This window comes from Pteropus medius, unplaced genomic scaffold (assembly GCF_902729225.1).
Source record: "Pteropus medius unplaced genomic scaffold, Ma_sr-lr_union100, whole genome shotgun sequence".
Lineage (NCBI taxonomy): Eukaryota > Metazoa > Chordata > Mammalia > Chiroptera > Pteropodidae > Pteropus > Pteropus medius.
The window spans coordinates 19,443,778-19,455,794 of NW_024349519.1; the positions used below are offsets into that span (position 1 = coordinate 19,443,778).

The window sequence follows — 12,017 nt, forward strand, 5'->3', positions numbered from 1 at the left end:
AATGAAGAAATTAGCAATACCCATCATTGTTAGTAATTTTATGTATGTATGTACATATTTGGTGAGAGGATGAAAAATGGGAAGACAAGAAAGAACAGAGAATGAAATATATCACGGCATTGATCTGTTAACACAGGACTAAACAAATTGTACTTACCTTATTTGCATTGCAAGCATTTTAACCAGATAAGTCATTAAAATAGTAGAGATTATCAACTAAGCTCTTGCCCCTCCCTTAACTCTAGTATGTCTTTCTGCTAAAAGTCTCTGTCAAAAGATTTCCTAGCAGACAAATTACGGTCCACATCACAGTTAACGTCCAGAGTTATCTCAGTTATCCCCAACTCAAAACTCAACATGCCATCTATGGTGTAATTAAAAATCAAATGTCTCTTAATCACAGCACTAAATAGCAAGATATGGACAGACATATCACATATTGAAATTGTCTACGTTCTGCTAACCCCAATATTAAGATATTTCAAAGGAATGTGGCAAAAAACAATGTTATGTTATACCTTTAATTTATTATTAAGCCTGATTTTTTATTCATTATTCTTCATGCTGTATTAACATGTGACAGGGGTCAAAATTACGTGAAATTACAGAATAAAGTGATATTTGACAGCTTTATAGGGAACTGCTGTTCTTAAACTTGTTCTGAACAAGTTCTATTTTTCCCTCTATGTGCTTTTTACTCTTATTTTTTTTTTCACCTAGAAAAGCTGATTTTACCCAGAGTAAATATAATATGCAGGCTATTATTTTGTTTAGACCGCACCACCTTATTAAACTAAGGTAACAACAGAAGAGGAATATTCTGAATAAAGGATGCCCTAAATTCCTTGATTATAAGCAAAGAGAATTATTTAAAAAACAAAATCTTTCTTTTAAAGAAGATTTTCTTTCCTTCTTTGTAAAGGGCTGCACATTATTTTAGGATCGTAGGCCATAAAGATCTGTCACGCTCGTCTCTGCTCTTGCAGTATCGGAGCCAGTCAATCCATAAACAAATGAATATGGCAGTGTCCCAATAAAGCTGGACACAAAATTAGATTTCATGTTTCATATCCCATAATCTATTTTGAAATTTTCCCCAACCATTTAAAAATGGAAATACCACCTTAAAGACATTAAAAAAAAAAAAAAAAAAGGTGGTAGGATGAGCCAGTTTGTTAACTCTCTCCAGGCAATTTGACAAAAGCTTACTACATAATTCCAAGAGACCTCTAGATTTCTCTAGAACTTGGTCCTGACTTGATATATGATAAAGAAGCTCAGACAATACCTTGTTTCCAACTGCATTAGTCTCTTTTTATTCTTTTGGTATTCTCTTCCAGGGTTAACTACTTCTGTTTGTTGGTAATAAGATGTCTAAGGAATCCACTTCAAATGTTGGCTCTGCTGTGAGCATGGTCTTTCCCTTTATTTCAACTCAGGATTAAGACGTTTGATCTTTGTTTTTATATTCCAGTCCCAGAAGTAGTTTTTACCGTAGAAGTTATCTGAAGACAGTCTTATGCTTTATAGTTATAGTCTACAGCTAGGCTCTAGCTTCTCCAGGAATACTACACAAGATGGATTTAATATGTATTAAACTAAGAGGTATTCTCTCAAATGAGTTTAAATGCATTTTATTTTTAGATAATCTATATGACATGTTTTTCTTAAAAAACAATGCCTTATCTCCAAATAAATCAAGGGTAAAATAAATGAAGAGCTTTTTAAAATTTTTTTCAAGCTAACATCAGTCCCATTTGTCCTAGTCTTGGTGTGTATGAGTTATAATCCTAACAGGTGATAGATCCAAATGGCTAAATTTGTTAACATTTTTTCCATTTCTTAACCATCCTTAAAAAAAAAAAGAACATATATAGGGTCACACCAGCCTCATGGTATTCCAGCAGGACAGCCACACCAGCTGGATTAATATTCTCATCAATAAAGAACTGGTATTTTTTTTGAAATTAGCAAAGATGTGCCTGATTTGTTTTGCAGCCTTTGCAACAAAAGGTTTTATCCTTTCTGGTCTCTGTTCTTCAAGTTTCACTTTGATTGACTTCATGTAATCTTTGATGTATTTCTTGCAGGCTTCTTTTGTGAAGTGGGTTTCCTGCAAATGATGGTTCATGACAATATCAACACCACTGATTGTTCTGCTTTCCATATCTTTGCCCTCAGGGCCTTCAGAGGAGGCATTTCCACCAGTAGCAAGTCATCAATGTTACCCTCTGTCCTATTGACCATCTCCCCCTCCATTCACTGCCAGGCGCTGCCTGTCCACAATCTCTAGGATCTTGTAGATGTTGGAGAACATCTTACCATGGCTGATGAGGTCTGGGTAAATGGTGGAGGGAGTAGGGTGGGAAGGGAGAGCGGGAGGAAAAGCCAAAGATAACTTTCTAATAGAGTACCTAGAGGGTGATTTTTACAGAGATTATTTATGTCATATTGGTGTATGGTTCAATGTGAACTTTAGACGCTTAATGATGTTAAAAGAGATACATGCCTAATGCTTGAAGGAAAATATTAAATGTATAATGCTAATAACTTTTAAAAGGGTCATGATAATTTTGTTAATATAGATTAAGGGTCAAATCGAAATTATAAATAATAACATAATTGTACCCTGCTCTATAGAAACTAATGTATTTGTATGTATATATCTATATAGATATATTTATAAGTATACATACATATAGATATATTAAAATAGCTATAACTGCTTTAAAATAAATTAGAAGATTATCACAAACCTCTGGATTTCATTGTTGCTTATATTAAACACCTGATCATTTTTAGTTTGCCATCATTAACTGAATACAGCTTTTGACCTTAAAAGGGTAGCATTTACATAGAAAATCTCATCTTACCAGGATGCATGATGATATTCCCCTAAAGGAATAATACATATTGCAAATTACTAGAAAAAGGTCATAATTGTATTAAGTTAAATACTGTTTTTCAAAAAATTCAGATAGGTATTAGCTTCCAAGTGAGAAAACTTCAAAGTTATATATTTTCAAGCTTTTCCTAATCTACATAAGTAAAAAACGGCTTTAGAGCCCATTAAAAATTGAAAATTTTATTGCTAGAATTGAACAATTTTGCACGTTTTTAGTTCTATATGTGCAGTATAAGGCACTCAACATGAAATTAGTTGAGTTAGGAGCAAAGAATCACTGAATCTTTTTTGGAAAAATCTAACAGATTATTCATTTTTAAAAGGTTTTGAAACCTTATTTTCTTAAGGTATTATTATAATCAAATCTCATTGCTATATTTTTTTAGAGTAATGAGAGACAAGCATCACTAATCACAGAGTTATGTAGCAGTGGAATAATAAAATATGGGCAATTGTGATTTTATCTAATATGACTTTTTAATTTCTAATAAATATTCTGTAATCATGACATGCAATCTTATATCTACATTTGAATTTTCAAGTTTTTTTTTGTTAGTTCAGTGATTTTGCTCATTACCAGTTAAGAATAAAGAAGATTCAACTTTCTTATTTATAGATGCAGTAAATATTTGATAGCCTTTTCAATAATAATGCACTCAAAAGATTTCATAGTTGAATAACAAATTTCCAAATTGCATAAAAATTTAGAATGTTAGGCTTAAGAAAATATAAGAGCATTTTTTTAAAGCTGATATTAATGAAATAGCTGGAAAAAGGCATTGTAAGATCTATTTTTGATTTCTTGTTCTTAAATTGAATGAAAAGTACAGACTAATGGACAAAGTTTTTTTTTTTAAATAAATGTATAGTAAATTTAAATGTGAACTTCATTGATCACTTTCATTCATTCAACAAATATTTACTGAGCACCTTCTGTGCATGAGATGCTGAGCTAGAGTTTGAGAAGGAGTGGCAAAGTCCTCAGGAAACTCATGAACTAGAGGAAGGATCAGGTATGAAAGTATATTATTATGAAATATATGTTGTATGTATCAATATATATAACAAACATACATACAATAAACATGTTATATATGTCTGAATATATATGTTTTGTAGTAAATAACATTTAGTTATCATGTTATTTACTACAGAGAGCATTACAACAATCTTTGGTGACTTGTACTATGGTGAATCAACTGTCAGTGTTGGCAAGAGATTTTTTTTCTTTTGTTTTGTTTCTTGTTTTTTAATGTGTAACAAAAATAACTTGATAATAAGACAGTTACCAGTATACTTTATACTCCTACTTTCCACTGTGAAGACAACATCCTAGATTTAGACACCTCGTATTTTGATTCTGAACATTCAATGACTTCTTGAGTGGAATGATGAGAGGGATATTAGAGGAATATGAGATAATTATTAAGTTAAAAATGATGACTTAGAGAAAGGGAGTCATTCCCTCAGTATCTTTGAGAAGAGCAATGAATTATTTGGGAAGTTCTAACTATGTTCATCTCAATTAACTATACAAGTTGAGAAACTGAGAATGTCTCTGAATCACTTCCACAGATACCACACACCATGTAATCCCTCCTAACCTCTGTTTCTTTGTTTTCTTTTGCCTTATGCAATGCTTTTTTTCTCCATATGTTTTTATGGTTTTTTTCCTATGATCTTCAAATATCCAATATGAATAATGGGGTTAGATTTTAAATGCAAGTCTTAGGATTATATTGATTTTAACAAAAATAAAATGTTTCCACACTAGAAGAAACTAATTCAATTTACGACTAAGATTCTGCCCATGTAAGCAGATGAGATCCTATCTATTCAATCCTCATAGCCATTACTGATTATATTCATCACATTTGATTTGCAGCCAGAGATCTGAAATATCTTTAATCAATAGGCATTTAACTAGACACAAACACATCTAAAACATTACTTGTTGACTTTTTGCATGAATAAAGTGTACAAGTCTGAAATTCACTTTGGTTGTCTCATCACACAGTGACATCTATATTTTACAACTTTTTTTTAAAAAAAAATTCTGTTATAAAAGTAAGTTTGTTCATGATTTTGACTTATATATTTCATTGAGTTTTGACTTCTATAATTTTCCAGATCTGTGACTCCTATACCGTTATTTTTTATCACTTTAAGTATGTTTAATAGACTGCCTGTATATCTGTTTCAGCTATGATCTAAATGAGCAAAAGTGAAAATTTTTTGGTATATCTTCATGTAGTACTGTGTACAATGCAGACATAAAAACATAGCTACTCACAAACATCAAAAAGTCAATATAAATGTAGTGCTTTGACTTGCAGACTCGGCTTCTCATTTAGACAGCTATTCTTTAATATCAGATGAGGCAGGTGGATCTGAGTGTGTGAAAAGTCACCTTGCTAGATATGCTCTGCCAGAGAAGATGTGTAGTTACAGATTTCACTAGCTGTCTTCAAATTATTATTTGCCTCATTAACATTTATTCAGCATACACAGTCTGCTAAACACTGTAGTTAGAACTTATCTCAGCTTTAATTTATGACAAAAGAATTCTAACAGATACCAGTATAAAAAATTCTCAAAAAAAAAAAAAAAGAAATTTCTCACTTTTTTTCATCATTTTAAATGGCAAGGAATATGGAATTAAAGATAGAGATTCCTTGCTACATACACACACATGCACGTACACAGTGGGGGAGGATAGATGCAAATGTAAGAAGACATAGATCATTCCTAGAAGTTCCAACAGCAACAGACAAATGCAAAACAATTTTGCCTATTCTCTCAACTTCATTTTTTCTCTAATCACCAACTCTCACCCCAAGAAGGTAAAATAAAACACTGACTTAAATGAATAGAAGACTCCTGGTATTAGAAGTCCTGGTAAAATCAATTCCTTTCCACAGTCACTAAGATCCAGAGAAATTGTATAGGTCAGGAAAAGGTAGTGCAAATAGAATAAAGACTAAAAGTGTAAAAGTACACATTATTCAACCTTAGCTTGGATGTTTAAAGTGTTTCTACCCCTCTCTGGGCAAACTCATGATGACGTCCAATTGTGTAAGGTCATTAGCTGTACTATCAGTGCAATGTAAACATAAGCACAATGTAAAACAATTAATGCTTTCAATTGTATTATTGCCCATGCATTTATGATCTGATGCTCTCAAATGCCAAATATGTGATAATAACTTCTGCTATAATGTCTTTTTTTTCAAGTGTTATACACACAGTTCTCGCTCAAACACACTCTAATAAACAATGTTATTATTGCTTTTTGCAAAAAAAAAATGATGTATTTTAGTTTTGATGCAAAGTTGCATTTCTTAATAGAACTGTATGTTAACCTGCTAATTTTTTTTGTTTGTTTCTTTATCTCCACTATTGTTGCAGAAATCTCTGTTGAAAAGGTACATTTTTTAGAAAAAAAAAGTGTTGAACTGTCATGTTTTTAATTGCATGAGGAAATTTTGTAGTTGTTTCTTGTCTTAAAAATTGACTATTCTACTATAAACCATAAAAAGTATTATAGAATAATGGTATTAAATTAAGTGAATTAGCATTTAAATTGCACAATATATGTATTACGTATATCACATATAAGGCATATATGTATAATAAAATGTACATTACATATAAACTATTTGTATGCATATAAAATTACAAAACTTTTAGTCATTTTTTTTAGTTAGTATCTGTCACAACTTCAGTTTAAGAATAAGAAAGCGTTTTTTCGCTATCTCCTCCTTTACTCCCAGAGTTGCTGGTGGATGTGCCTTTGCTGAAGCCATCCTTGATATCTGCATCAATGACACAGAGTTCAACTCTAGCAGAGGCAAGTGTATATGGAAATATGTCACTCTTTTAATATCTAATGTTTGGAACTAATCTAAAGATGAAATAAAAAACTTTATAAAGAAATGTTTCAGATGTACCTAAGAAATTATTGTGTACTTTATGAATATGCAGTAATATAATACTTTTGTTCATGTATTTTACTTTCTAAGGACAATACTTTTATTTGTTTCTGTGTTATGAAAGGTAGAAATTCAACAGAAATAGTCATATTTCAAAAAGTAGATTGTTTTTCAGATTAGTTGATTAGTTGGGTTATTTCTGATAAAGAAAGTTTTTAAAATTTCTGTTTACATGGCAAGTTCAAATTTTTAGGAGGAAACTTAAGAAAAATTATGTTAAATCAACTTGAAGCAATAGACAGGTTATCTTCACTTTTCCCTGATTCCATGTTTATGAATTTATCTACTTGCTAAAATGTATTTGTAAAGCCAAAATCAATAGGAGCAGCATAGTAACTCAGAAACATGCATAAGAGCAGTGAGAAATTTGAGTTGCCTGGAGGTCATGGTCCCAACTGAGTTTGCACAAAGTAACATTCTGCCTTCTTATTTCAGCTAAGCTCAGCTCTCATGCTGTAAACAAGTATCCCTTTTGCAGTTTATTTAGTGCCACATTTTTGTGGGTTTTTTTTGGGTGGGGGTAGTGATTTAGGATTTAAAATGGCCCCCAAGCAAAGTGCTATCTAGTGTTCCTAAATGCAAGTAGGCTGTGATGTACCTTACCCAGAAAATATGTGCAATAGATAGGCTTGATTCAGGCATGAGTTATACTACTGTTGGCCATGAGTTCAATGTTAATGAATAAACAATATAAATTAAATATAGTTTCTTTAAACAAAATACACACATAAAACAAGATTACATATTGATCAGTTGATGAAAATGCTGTCACCAGAGGCTCTCAGGAACCTAACCCTCTATCTCTTCTAGGAGCAATGACTCAATAGTTGCTAAATCAGTGTTTGCAGCAGCTGTATAAAGCACAAATTCCAAGAATGATGGGAACTGACTGTAATTTATTTTTAATCTTTTTTACTAAACTGACCTTCTTCCAACAATTTCAGAGTTTTCATTCTAAACTTGAGTTTTCCTTAAATTCTAAAATATCAAAGATACTGTTTGGTTGACGATATGGTGATAATATGCACATTTACATAGTATTCCACACATGGCAAATATTGATTAATAATTAATTTAACAAATATTTTTTAAGCACTGACATGTGTCAAGCAGTTTAGTAAACATTAAATAATCCAAAATAGAAACGATCTTATTCTCAGAAAGCTTAGGTATATACTTCATATGGAATAATTTATAGACATTAGTCAAATAATCACACGAATATGTGTACAATTTCTACTGAACTGCATGTTAAAGAACAGATGCACAGAGCAGTATAAATGTTTATACTATGATAAAAGAGAAGAGAGGGGTCTTTCTTGAGGAAATGACCTGGGCTGAGGTATGGAGGGAAGAGTCAAAATCGGAGGTAACTGGAAGAAAAGAAGAACAATCCAGGCAGAGAGAGGGCAGTGTTAAGAAGTGCTGGCAGGTTGCATGCTGAGTATGAAAAGTTGAAAGAAGAATGCAGTGGCTGGAGTTAAGATGGCATGAAGGAATATAATATGTGACAGGCCTTGAGAAGTACAGAGGGGTTTGAGCTTATAGGGTCTTCGGGCCATTTAAGAAATTTTGCATTTACCTCACAAGCCATGGAAGGCCTTTGAGGGTTTGAATTAGAAGTATGGCATGATGAAATTTGTGTTTTGAACAGACTACTTATGTCACAGGATGAGGAATGGATTAAATAATGGCTAGTGTAGGTATAGATCATTCAGTTTAGAAACTGGTTCAGAGATAAAATCATCAGTGTTTGGGTAGGATGAGTGCTGATGGAAAAGTAGAAGACTTGAGATGTTCAAATATGTGACATCAATTGTTCTGCGAGGCAATTATCACAATTTTATAGTTTAAGATTGAGTCTACAGAGGTTAAATGATTATTCTGAGATTACAGACTCAATAAGAAAAAGAGCAAGGAGTCTACGACCATGCCACCTGAACAAGCCTGATCCCGTCTGATCTTGGAAGCTAAGCAGGTTTGGGCCTGCTTAGTACTTGGATGGGAGACCACCTGGGAAGGCCAGGTGCTGTAAGCATAAAAAATAAAAAATAAGGGATTGTAAACTGACAAGGTCCTTGCCATCTGTGAGGTCAACCAAGGGTTGCCTCACACACACACACACATAAAAGAGCAAGGATTACAGCTCAGATATTGTGACTTTATGAGTTCCAAATTCCTTCAGGGAGGATCCTAAACTTAGACGGTGAACAGGAGAACATAATTCTAATCTCACCTCCATCCTATTCCCACTCCCAGCACAGGAAGACCTTACTTATCAGTATTTGTGAACAAATTAGTCAAGACTCAATTTAAGACTCAAGGTTTAAACAGCCCCAGAGAACTTTGCATGGCAGGGAAAGTCAACCATTCAGCTTGTGTTTGTTGTTATTGTTTTGTTTGGTTTTGTTTTTGTTTTTTTTGACAGATTCTGAAAAAAATGAGACCAGAGAAAGATGGTCGAAAGCATTGTCATGAGATGAGGAAAAGTGAATGAAGAGAAAAAAGAGGTTATTTTTTGATAGCTCCTATGGATATGAAATTTTAGACATGAAAAAGACATTTTGAGCTTTTTTTTTAAAAAAAATTGGGGAAACAAGTAATTTCACATATATTTTTATTTAAATTTTGCTTTTTACTTTAATTTTGAAATACTTTTAGACTTTTGGAAGACTTGCATTGTTAGTATAGAAAGTCTCCATATATCTATCTACCACCCAGCTTTATCTAATGATAATATCTTGCATTATCATGATAATGGTAATATCTTGAATTATCAAAACTAAGAAAGTAACATTGGTACAATAATTAAAATGCAGACATTGTTCAGTTTGGCCAAATTTTACATTAATGTCCAGGATCCAATCCAAGGTTCCACATTATATTTAATTGCCATATCTCAGTCTTCCCTAACCTATGACAGATACTTGTGGAGGAAATTATTTTTTTCATGTCTTTTGTACTTTTTAAAAGTACTAGTTAGTTATTCTGTAGAATGTCCTTTAATACGGTTTTGCTTGATGTTTTGTCATGATTCAAATGAGGTTATGGGGCTGCAGGAAAAACCCCACAGAGATGTTATTTTTTTCTTATTACATTGAATTTGGGTTGCATGCTAGCATTATGTCTCATGACTGATGCTGTTAATAGTGATCTCATGTTTAAGACAGTGTCGGACAGATTTCTCCACTGTATGTTTATTTTTTTCCCTTTCATACTTGATGCATAGAGTGATCCCTAAGTCCAACTCACATTCAAGGAAAGAAGAATTAAGCTTCACTTCTTGGGAAAAAAAATGTAACTTTATGTTAAAATCATCAGAGCAATTAATAAATATTTTGGATGAAATACTTTGAGACTTTACAAATATCTGTCTCTTTAAATTTTTGCCTACTAATGTTAGTGTTCATTAGTGGATCTTGTAGGCAGCAATTATTGCTGTGGTATTCTAACAGTGATTTTTCTACTTCCTTTACTTCTTCCACATTTATTAATCATTATTAATTATAATTCTATAAGGAAAATCTGTTGGAAGATTTTTTGCTGAGTGATTTATTGTGTAAAAATTTTATCAGTATTACACTTTCAAACAAACATTTGAAAAAATGTATGACCTAATTATTTTAAGGACTTCACTAACTGGACTTGATACAGCCAAACCATCCTCTATTGAAGTTCATAGAGAACAAGCAAGGTCTTAGTACGTAAAGAGGAGCATGATTTCTACACTAAAACTGTTCAAGGCTTTGAGCGGAAACTCCATCTTCTAATTTGCTTTCATCAGCAAGGCTGGGAAAAAATAATGTCTCTCAGATGGCTAGGTGCTCAGCTGCTATTGTTTTGCATTGGTGGGGAGGAGACAAACATGTTGACAATAGCTGAATCATCCAACGTGTTGTCTTCCTTGCCTTTGTAGCAATTGCATTGTGGAGGAACATCATGGGGTCAACTACACACTTGTAAAAAGAAACTGAAGTGGCATTAACTCCTAGAACAATGAGTGTCTTCTAGAACAAATTTTAATAGACTTTACCTGGTTAATAAAGACAATAGAATTCTCAAGGGCAACAGAAAATATAAACTCCCGATGCAGAAGAACTTGGTAGGGAAGAAAGCAGGGTGTGAGTAAAACAAACATACATAAACAACAGCAACAAATAACAATATATTTATGAGTGCATGCAATTTCTTGGTATAATTATTTTTTTTCTCTCCACTTAGAATCGTGAAATAGTTTTGTTGGAAGAGCAAATATTTTTCTCTGAGGATGATGTAGTAAGATGAACATTTTTGTTCACCAGAATTCTAGAAGGGTTGCTCATTATGGAAGCAGGGGTTCTGGAAGTCCAAGGAAAGATTAAGAAGGCACCTGTGAATGGTGTATAAGCTTTTATCAGGGGGTAGGTATTAATAATGCCCCTACTCCCCAATGAATGAGCAAAGTGCAGTGTGGGAAGCTGGAGGAGGGCAGGGGTCAGTGAATAAAGAGGGACTGAGAAGAGGAAGGGTTATCTAAAGAGAAGTTCCAAGACTTTCTATTTGATACACTGTAAAGCTTCTGTCTGTTCCTTCAAGGATTACTAAAATAAAGCTTCATAGTGCTTTCTGAGACTTTTGAACTTGAACTGATGTTTTTATAACAGCAACTTTGTTTCAAAGTCTCATTTCAAAGAAAGAACAAACAATGTCATATTGTGTGGACTATATAGAGATGAGTTTTTCCAAGAATCTGATATGCTCAAGAGTATATCACAATGAAATGGTCCCATTTTATTTATCCCTGATCATCTTCCACTACTTCCCAGTATGGCTTTCTACTTCCAACATGTTGGTTTCAATTAGGATTCTTTTACAAATACCATTTCCTTTTTTGAGATATTCTCTTCTGATTTTCTGACAATGAGTTTTAAACGTTCTTCAGAGAGTCCCTAAGTAATATTAAAGTTGACATAGTTTTCCTTGTTTTTGTAATCCCTTGCAGTGACTAAAAGGCACGGTATAGAATAGTCACAATATCTACCTAAATTCAACCCAAACTTTGCTTTCCTCTGGAGGCATGTCTTTTTTAACGATAACCCATATCGTTTCATTCCACTTTTTGATTCACAGAGAATTTGAGT

The 12,017-nt window shown here is 32.8% G+C and overlaps 2 pseudogenes; one reads left to right on the plus strand and one right to left on the minus strand.

Moving 5' to 3' along the window:
* Window positions 1–1,782: 1,782 nt before the first annotated feature.
* On the minus strand, window positions 1,783–2,341 carry LOC120618607 (translationally-controlled tumor protein-like; annotated as a pseudogene).
* A 6,476-nt stretch (window positions 2,342–8,817) lies between these two features.
* LOC120618657 (uncharacterized) lies at window positions 8,818–8,935 on the plus strand (annotated as a pseudogene).
* The last annotated feature ends 3,082 nt before the right edge of the window (window positions 8,936–12,017 follow it).